A 10,908-nucleotide genomic window follows, 5' to 3' on the forward strand; every position below is an offset into this window, starting at 1 on the left:
GAAACTGAATGGAATAGTTTAAGTGCCTTTATGCGACAGGACATGTTTTAGTCGACTTCTTGAGTTTAATTTTCTAATGGCTGACAATAAAAAAATAAATACACAAGTCAAGATAAGCACCCATAAAACATCTGTGCTGGTTGAACATTTGTCCAGGCACCGTGCAGATTGAGCAAGCTAAAAAAAAAAAAGAAAAAAAAGAAAAATATTCTATTTTTTACACATGCAAATGCTACAGCCTTGAATGTCCCTGAATCCTCAGAGGATGGAGCTATTGGATGATAGGCACTGAAAAAACTTGATTTGTTTTTTTCACTGGTGCTTCCATAACTTCTGCCACTTGTTTTTCTTCACAATGTTGTCTGGAGCGCAAGACAACACTCCTTTCCCACCTTTACAACACCCAGGCCATAACTCTCCCCAGAATGAAAAAGTTTATCCAATTTCAGCTTGCATCAGCACACAAACCAATGCAGTTTAGGAGCATCCTGAGCACAATTAAATTTTACTGCAAAGCACAACTGGAGGGGCTTCTAGAAACCTCAGAGCACTTTACAGAGAAATGATGCCTACCACAGCATTTTATAACGTTTCTACTCCTAAGCCTTCATGGAGAAAAACAGCAGCTTCCTCGAAATCACAACACAGCTGGGGCCATGTCTGGACTAGAAAGGTTCACCACCATAACTGTGAACATCACACAGAAAATCCCAACTCTTGGCCAGTCTGATCTGTTTACAGAGCCCCCAGCAAACAGAAGGGCTGCTGTCAGTGCCAGCCCTGTTGTTCAGGCTGGGCTACCTCCAAAAACAAAGCTCTCTTTGCCCTGACTCCTGCTGCATCAGCACCATGGCCCTGGCATTCACAGTCTCTGAAAAAATCCCTTCGCCCAGGATTTTTCTCCTGGGAAGCTGAGAAGCTTCAGAGGAAAAAAAAGGAAAACAATTCTTATCTCATTTGCTTCTCCTGTGTTTTGCTGAGATGTGGAATGTGTTTGGAGATTGTTTACCCACAGGTGATTGTTTCATTGGATTCTGGTGTGAGTTGTTTTGACTCTTTGGCCAATTGGGGCCAAGCTGTGTCAACACTCTGGAAAGAGTCACGAGTTTTCATTATTATCTTTTTAGCCTTCTGTAAGTATCCTTTCTGTATCCTTTAGTATAGTTTAGTTTAGTATTCTTTAATATAATATAGTATCATAAAATAATAAATTAACCTTCTGAGAACATGGAGTCAGATTCATCATTCCTTCCTGCCACGGGGATCCCTGCAAATACAATACCTGCCAGCACAGAGACAGAGCTGCTCTGCCCAGGAACTGAACCTCCAGGAGCCAGAAACCCTCATGTCCACGCCCTGAGCTACAGAACCACTTCTGCTCCCCTCCATCTCCTCTCAAGGACACTTGAGAAGCAGAATTCTTGCAGCAGAAAACCTGGAGAGGGATTGTGTGCAAATGTGTGTGTTCTGCATTCATCCTGGACCATAGGTGGAAAGAACTGGCTGTGTGAACAGAAACCCATTTTTTGCAGTGAATTCAGACTGGAGGATGAGCTTGTTTACCACCCAGTAGTAAGTTCCAAAACCAGCTTCAGGTCTCACAAGAATCCTGGCGTCCACTGCAGATAGCTGGGGCTGGTGACAAATTGATTTGCATGGGATGTCATCCTGATTTGGAAGAAGCTACCTCTGATATTGGTTGGGTTATTTTTTGCTAAGAGAGACTCTCTGTATTCAATCTCTCCCAGTTGCCTTGAAAGTGCTTGTAAAATTTCTGATGATATTGAACACAGGCCCCAGAGCTCCAAGAGTGTCACATTTTTCTGTGAGTGCCCAGGAAGGGAAGGACCAAGTGCATCAGCATCCTCTGAACTTCACCACCTCACCCAAGGGGATTGTTTTGGGAGGGATGAGCTGCGGGATGCAGCATGTTCCCGCCAGCAGCTCCAGCCTGGGCCCAGAGGAGGCCACCCAGAGCAATGATTTCCCAAGTTCACTATTCAAGCTGCTTCTCTGGAGCTCTCTGTGTTGTTTGAGCAGCACAAAGCAGCCTCAGTTGTGAGGCACTTGCTCCAGGATTTCCTCCACTAATCGCTGCTGGGATCTGTGGTGAAGTGGAAGTTATCAGCTCCTTAACACTTGTTCCACATGCAGCTATCCAGCACCATGAATGTGGAAGGACAAACAGGTACAATAACACTTTTCTACCCTCATTTTTCAGAGATGTCAACAACAAAGTGCCGGTGGTTTTATTGTCTGAACTCTCTTGATGCAACCACACTGGCACAATTCCTTTTTGAGTGCTTCAAAGGGAGTTTGTGTTTTGGTTTGGCTTTTTCCTCTTTTTATGTGACCAAAGGCAAGACCTTAGAAGGAAATATTTCCATCTATTCCACTGTCCTTAGGCTCTGAGACTTTGCTGTACCCCAGGGTGGATATTGTTTGCAGACAACACTTAAATACCTTAGACAGTACTTGTATCCTAAAGAGTTCAAGGAGGAATGCTTTTGGTTTGCTGCTTTAAAAACATGTTTTCAAAGAAAAATGTTGAAATGCAATGGGCCCAGTAAATAGCCCAAAACCAAGTTCCTCTCGAAGAAGATCAAGCACATCTCGTGAAATACTTTTGCAAGAAAACCCCAGAACTTCCTTACAGTATCTTACAGCTCCCTGTAGGAAGTACTCCTTGTTTTCAGCACCTTTCTGCATTTTGATTTGTCCCCTATCTGTGCATTAACATCAGGGCTAGGGGGTCCACAGGAACAGAGCAATTATTATTTACATTAAAGTAATGTCCTGTCTCTTGCTTTGTCTTCATCAATACACAGAAGAGATGCCTCAGAGAACAGAGCTCTTCATTTTCAGAGGTCATCTATGAAACAGCTTCATAGTAAAATACCCCTCTCCTTCTACAAGTAACCATCCATCTTAGCCTTGCAGCATTAGAATCCATCTGAAACATGTTTTTGGAGAAATAATCAACTGTGAAGACCTTCAGTTTAATGCAGGAAATGCCTTCTGGCCCAAACACCACCCAGCTGCAACAAATGATGCACAGCACCCACAGCTTTGCGGGTGCTACCAAACCCTGCCAGGGCAAAACTGCTGCTGCATGGCTGAGGCAGGAGTGGTGAGACTCTGCTGCTTTCAGAGCTAATCATGCTTCAGGGTTAACAACATTTTCTCTCCAAGACTGGTTTACCAGCGCACTGCAAGGCAGCTCAAAGCACTTGGCACACTCTGAGAGACACGAGGTTTATCGATTAATAATTACCCTGCAGGAGAAGTAACAGCTCCATTTGGAAGTGATTTTTCTGTGTATTTTTGTTCCCTTACATAAAATCCCACACCAGGCTTTACCAGAAAGGCAACTCTGCTGCAGCACCTTTGTTTACACCCTGCTTTGCCCAAAGAGCAGAAACTGCAGGTTACTCTTCCCAAGAGACCTGAAGGAAAAACAACCCCACTGAAGGACTTCAAAAACTCATGGCACCTGTAACAGAGTCCCTGAGCACTACCACAGCCTAAAAGGAACTAAGACATGGCACAGTCCCCACAGCTTCACCCTCAGCCTGTCCCTTACCTTCTCCAGGCATCACATTTTTGCCATCAGAAAGAGACAGAAAACCCTCAAGCCACTCATAGAAGAAAATCTTCCTGTTTCTGTAGTTTATGGAGCATCATGACTAGCTTGAAAATAGCTTAGCAAGACAGAAATTGCTTTGCCTACAAGTGATAACATCTCCCAGGTGAGCATAGAATGCTGCATTAACATTGGAGGGGAGGAGGAGAGGCAGGCATGGCATGAAATAAAGCAAAGCAAATCAAAGACAGGAAATACAAATCCAACAGAGTTTCTGCCTTGTCTCGATAAGAAATTTAGCATTTACATTTTTTATTGCCACAGGGAGGTGGCACACAATGCTATCTCCAAAACAGCAGGAAGAGATGATATCATCCCATTTTACTTTTTTTTTTCCCTAGACTGTTCACAATCAGAAATTAACCAGTACAGAAGGAAATTAATTAGAAGGCTGTGAGCAAGGAGTGAGGTCACGTCCCCAAAGCAGTGACGCCACACTATCCCAGCATGTGAATTGTTTTTACTTAATGACCAATCCCAGCCAGCTGTGTTGGACTCTCTGGGTCAGTCATGGGTTTTTATTATCATTCCTGTCTAGCTTTCTGATTTATCCTTTCTCTTTCTTTAGTATAGTTTTAATATATAATTTCTTATAATATAGTATGATTCATAATATGATTATTATATAGAATATCATTTAATAGAATATAGAATATAATATAGAATATATAATATAATATAATATAATATAATATAATATAATATAATATAATATAATATAATATAATATAATATAATATAATATAATATAATATAATATAATATAATATAATATAATATAATATAATATAATATAATATAAGCCTTCTGAGAACTTGGAGTCAATTCTCATCTCTCACCTCCTCCTGGGGACCCCCACAACACCTCTGCATCACCCAGAGCTGGCCCTTACAGCACTTGTCCTCCCAGGTGTGTTCTTCCAGAGGGGTGCTTGAGCACCTCACACAACACATTCCCACCTCATTTTCCCTAGTTACAATCCATTGTTAACTCTCCAGTACCACACTGAAAGCCCACAGGCACTGAGGCCCAAGTCTAACTAAGAATAAAAGAAAAGTAGCACGGGACTAAGTTCACTGTTATGTACTTTGCCTCGCCCAGGGGCAGAATGTCTGTAACCACTGGCCAGCCAAAGCTCATACCCCAATCATTATTTAAAATACTGCTTTCTTAAGAGGAAGAAACTCAATTTACAAGAACACATTTCTGAGCAACATTACTTGTTCTTTTAAAGCCATGCCCTACACATTATTCCGTGCTGCTTAAAACCGTGATTTTTTAATCTCAATTTTCCTCATTTTGCTTCTATTAAGTTTGAACAAACCCACTCTCTTTCAAGAGTCTAAAAAAAGCCTTTGGGCTACACAAACACAAACTGACAGAATCCAGCTTGGGATCTGTGTGATGCCCATTAATGTGATCTAATGACTGTGTGCATGATTCAGGGGAAAGGAGATGCACTCTCCATCTGCAATAATTTGTTTCAGACTCTGCAGACAGAAAAGCCACGAAAGGACTCTTAAATCAGCACTGTTCATGATAATTAAGGGTGAAAGAGCTGTTCAAACTACCGTAATAATGCATCAAGGTGAGATCATGCAAAGACTTTATCCTATTTATCCTACCCAGCCTTTACTCTATTTAATGACCCTCAAATCCCAGCAAGAAGAAGTTTTTTGCACAGGTGCAGAGAAGTGACAACAGCCTGGCATACAATGGAGGCTGAAGACAGCTGAAAGCTCTCTCAAATCCCATCTTCCACTTAAAAAAGGGAAGGACACCACGCCAGCAGCAGGTTTTTTAAACAATTCTTAGCCACAACATCTTGAGTTTTACTTCAACATCTCATTCCTAGTGCCTGAAAAGAAATTATGAGCAGCACGTGGTTCTGTTTTGCCTTCCACTAGAGCTTCTAGCAGTAATGAGGTTCACCTCCTCATCCTGTGCCAGCATCTGCATTTTACAGAGGAGGTGGAAATGAACCAAAAGAGTGAGATATTACAGATAAGGAAATGAGATCGGGGTAATTGTTCCTCAGGCCTTCAGGCAAATTTGGGCTCTAATTTTAGCTTCACCAAATCCTCCAGTAGTGAAGAGCAAAAGGTTGCCCTCCTTCCCTGCCATGGTGTTACTGCCAATGTTTTACCTCCCCTGATCTCCAGATAAGACTTGTTTTCATCACAAATTGCTTGGTGGTACAGCACAGCATGTCCCCTCCTGTTTACTGCAGGATCTTCCATCAGTCTGAGTCTCAAGATTCTTCCATGGAATCAGGAAGGGAAAGATCTTTTCAGCTAGCAGATTTACCAGCTTTTTGTATTAGCACTGTTAGAAAGCTGTGTTACTGAAACCTTTAATTATTAAAACGTGCAGAATTGATGTATATGTGGTGCTTTAGAGGAGAAAAAAAAAGGAGTGCAAGCAGTTTGAGGTACGTAAGAACAAAATACATGACAACCCTTCAGTTAAAAGAAGGTGTGGAGATAAAAACGATGAATATAAAGACTGCCAGAGGAATTTTCTGGCTAACTGCAAGACAGATGAGGCACACATTGTGAATTTAAATGAGGATCATGACTCCAAGAAGCAAGGGCAGCATGAATGAGAATGTGCTCCTTGCCCATGATGTGAGACTCCCTCAAAGCTCTGTGATGCCAAACTCCCTCCTTCTCTGCGATGCAAGATGACCTCCACCTTCTGTGATGCCAGACTTCCTCTTACCTCTGTCAAACCAGTCTCCCTCTTACCTTTAGGATGAGACTCCATCCTCCAGTAGTGAAGATTTCCTGCTTTTTTCTGTGACACCACATTATTCCTTTCCTCTGCGATGTCAGACTCTCTCTTATCTCTATGACGATTTCTTCCTTTCTCAGTGATGCCAGACCCCCTCCTTCCTTCAGGACACCACATTCCCTCTTACCTCTGTGATGTCCAGCTCTGTGATGTCAGACCCCTCTTTTCCTTTCTCAGTGATGACACTCTCTTCTTCCTTCCTGATGCCAGACTTGCTCTTACCTCTGCGCAACACTTTCTCCTTCCGCTGTGACGGCAGATTCTCTCAACCTCTACAATTCCTTCCTGGAATCCTGGAATCCTTCCTCAACACTTTCTCCTTCCCCTGTGATGGCAGATTCCTTCAACCTCTACGATTCCTTCCTGGAATCCTTCCTTCCCTTTTCCATGTCTGATGCCACACTACCTCTTACCTCTGAGATGTCCAAATCCATTGTACCTCTGTGATGCCAGACTCTCTCTGTGATGCCAGACTCTTCCTTCCATCCTGATTGATGCCAGACTCTCTTCTTCCTTCATGGTGCCAGACTCTCTCTTCCCCATGTGTGAGACTTCCTCCTTCCTCAGTGTGTGATGACCTCAATCCTCCAACTTTTCCACATTTCCTCCTTTTTCTATGATGCCACAATTCCTCCTTCCTTATCGATGCCAGACTCCCTCTTACCTCCATGAGAGACTCCTTCCTTCATCTACTATTTCAGATTTCCTTCTTTTTCTGGGACACCAGACTCCCTGACCACAAAAACCTGCATACTCTGAGTATAATGCAAGAAATGTGCAAAATAATATATAAGATAATCAACTCATTTTGCCTAGAGCTATAAATGCAAAAAGACTAAAGAATATTAAATGTGACTATGGAAACAGGAAGAGATCAAAACTTGTTGTCTCTCTACAAAGACTTCATTCCCAGCAAGGAAAGGAACTTTGAATGATGCCAGAGGAGGGGAACAGATGGTAGCCATCATTTTCTGTCAAATAACTGCAACACCAAAAGGATGTGCCAGAGTAAACATGTAACAAGAACAATTTCTGCTACTTTATCTCTCCCTTAATAACAATATTTACGTTCTGTTTGGATTTCCAGAAAAATGCACTACCTGTACCCACCAGATGAGAGCAATTACCACTCTTGATGAAGCACCCAAGAGAGCTTGGTTCTCCAACAGAGCTTGGGTTTTGATTCATCAAACATGGGGGTTTTATCTGAGAGGAAGATTTGTTTTCTATCAGACAGCAAAGCCCACCCAGGCTGCAGATACAGAACAAACAAGGTCAGCAAGAGCTGTGTGTCCTAACTACAGAATTCACAAGATGAACAAGATTTGACTGCTGGGTGCAATAAATGTGAGGAGAATTGCTTGAGACAGCAAGAAACAACAAAACCCCAAAGTTTGCTGAGTCCTTTCTTGTCTCATGGATTACACCTAATAATCTCCTGCAGAAATGTTAAAAAAAAAAAAAAAGCTGGAGGAATGTTAGGTGCCAGCTCACTTTTCAGAGAGGAAACCTGGCAAACAGCTCCTGTTCTTTAATGCAGCAAGATCCCTCCATAAACATGTCCACAGGTCATTTCTTCACTCTGGCAATTGCACTATCAGAGAGAACAACTAAGCATGGCCACTACAATTCCCACAAAAATATTCCCAGCCCTGCCAATCAGAAAGAATTTAATCAACAACAACATGCTTAAATAGATATTAAAAAACTCAGAGTGCTGCTTAAAAGAACCAGCCATAAACCCCAGGGTATATTCAAATCACTGTCAGCCATCCTGCCATGTGTAGCATGACCAAGATATCACAGCAAATGCCACTTTGGAAGACGATGTTTTGTGCTTTACCATTTATGTAAATACCCATTTACACACACAGTGATGCTTTTAATTAACAATAATGTGTGCAGAGGAAGAATCCAGGACTTTTTCAGCAGTGGTATTCAGAAGGGAAAAAAGTATTTTCAGCATTAATTACAAGCAGACCAAAGCTCTTCAGAGAGAAGCAAGATGCTCTACTTTCCAAGTGACTTTTCTTCAGGGACTTAGACAGTAATTAGAGATCTATTTGCCACATTTGGAACTTGCACTTTGCAGAAGTCTGCCCTGGTTCTGGGATTATGCATGGCATGAAGAAAATACTCCTGCAGGATCAATGAAATAGTGCCTACCACAAAGGCAAGGCTTTACCTCTGCTCATCTGCCCACAGAATTTGAATACTCCAACAAGAAATGCGCATAGGAACATGTAAAATAATCAATTTATTTTGCCTAGAGCTATAAGCTGTGCTTCACCTACCACCCCCAGCTCTGCTTTGCCACTTCTCCACTGACAAATTACTTGACGAACTATTACTGAAGCAGCAAGAATTTCTGGGAGTATTACCATTCCAGAATTATTACCCCTAACACTTTCATTTACCCGTTGTAATTACTCAGAACAAATTGGTCCTTCCACTAAGGAGCCTGAGCTTATTTCACAGTGCTTACAAGATTAAAACATTGCCATTTGATGCCTAAAAATCCTGGGTGGGTCTGAAAGCTTTGCTGAAACCCTGGATAAACAAACAGGCTGAAAGGAACGGTGTTACCCTACAGAATGACCAAATACTTAAAGTACAGTAAATCAACAGGGGGCAAAAAAGCCTTTTAAAACAGCCAGTAATCCAAAGCCTATTTTGGGCAATTCATACAGACAAATTGCATGTTGGATTTTGCCTGCACTGGTTATTACCCACTGTGCTCTATTTCAAATTATTTACTTTGACGTTATGATCACACGGAATAAAACAACAAACTCTGGGAAAAACAACAAGCCAGCAGAGTTTAGCAAATCACACACAAGTTTCAACAAATTTTTAACGATTTTTTGACTGGAAATGAATTCAGACTGGAAAAGATGTAGAACAAAGAGCCATGAACTTGACACTGCGCCAGGACCTTCCCCACAAAGACTTCAGCTCTGACAAAGATCTAATCCCTGTCCTTGGACAACTTCAACTGTGGATTGATTTTCAAAGCTGCTTAATTGCTTTTGGGGACTATCTTCCATCGATTTTCAGTAAGCATTAGCAATCTGTGCACTCAAGGCTCAGCTTTAGCTTACTTCAAACAGGAGCAATATCTGCTTCAGGGGAGAAGCACAGCATCCCCAAAGAGCAGGGCCAATCCACATATGAGCCCTGCTTTTGTGGCTCTCTGAGTAACTCTGAGACATTGGCTTCTAGGACTGGATTCTATCTTTTAGGTTCACCTAAAATTACCAGGCAATTTCCCTTTAGATAAAACTATGTTAGGAAAAGAAGGGAAGAGAAAACAGCCTAATTCAATAGGGTTAGAAAATTAAGCAATGCATTTGGAAACAGTATGTTTTAACTCCTGGGCAATCAAAATCCCAGCCGAATTCTCACAAACTAAACCCAGCTTGAGCAGAGTACATAATTTGCTTAGTCTTTGCAGATTGCTCAGTTATGCAACAAAATATGGGCATTAAACCTATAAGGTTTTCTTCTCATGCCTAAAACACTTGTTCAGCAAAGGGAATTATGCATAAAGTACTCAGTCAAATCATCCTCAGGTCTGGCAAAATTATCCATAAATAAATAAAAAAAACTTCGATTTCACATGCCCATTTATAAATAAGCAAATAAACCATAAAGAAACCATTTACATGCCAATAGTTAAAGCCACTTACTTTAACTAAACAGGGAAACCTGGCCACATTCCCGAGGAATGCTAAAAAAATTTGTTATTTCCATAACAATTTTATGGAAATAACAATTTTATGGAAACTTTAATACTAAACTAAAACACTTTTTATGTTTTATGGAAAACACAAAAAAATATGTTATACATATGTTTTATATATATATATGTTATATATATTATATATATAACATAATTTTTACGGTTTTATTTATAAAACATAAAGCTTTTAAAAATGTATGTATTCCATAAACCCTGGTACATTTTTTATGTTTTTTATTTATAAAAAATAAAACCTTTTTTAAAAATGTTTTTATTCCATCAAAAATAAAACTTTTTTTTCTTTCAATGTTTATATTCCATTAGCAGGGACCTTACCTCTGGTTCCAGCTGTTGGAGATGCCGCACACGCTCCCCTACCAGGAATGCAGATTAGGACCCTCCTGTTCCCGAAATCAGCACAAAGCCCCCAGTGCTCCCAGCGAACAATTCCCACTGTCAGGAATCCTTGGAGCAGCAGCAGCCGCGGAGCCCCGCGCACTCTCTAATTCCCTGGCATTTACGGACCTCCGGCGCAGCGTCCGCGGGTTTGGACACACGGAATGGCTTGGAAAATCGCTTTCCTTTAGTGCACGGGGAGCCAAAGCTCCTCTCCCCGCCGGGGCGCCGCTCGCATCCCGCGGGGAACTTCCCAAACCCATCCCTGGACCGCGCCCGCTCCATCCCGGACCGCGCCCGCCGCCCGCTCTCACCTGCCGGGCCGGAGCGGGCC

At 41.7% G+C, this 10,908-nt stretch overlaps 1 protein-coding gene across 1 annotated transcript in view; it reads right to left on the reverse strand.

The window, feature by feature from the left end:
- EPHX1 (epoxide hydrolase 1) overlaps positions 1-10,901 on the reverse strand; it is a 25,274-nt gene extending 14,373 nt beyond the window's left edge. Inside the window, exon 1 of the mRNA XM_005427020.2 lies at positions 10,889-10,901. The gene's annotated coding sequence lies outside the window, so the exon portion shown is untranslated. The remainder of the gene's footprint in view (positions 1-10,888) is intronic.
- Between the last annotated feature and the right edge of the window lie 7 nt (positions 10,902-10,908).

This window comes from Geospiza fortis, unplaced genomic scaffold, assembly GCF_000277835.1.
Source record: "Geospiza fortis unplaced genomic scaffold, GeoFor_1.0 scaffold88, whole genome shotgun sequence".
Lineage (NCBI taxonomy): Eukaryota > Metazoa > Chordata > Aves > Passeriformes > Thraupidae > Geospiza > Geospiza fortis.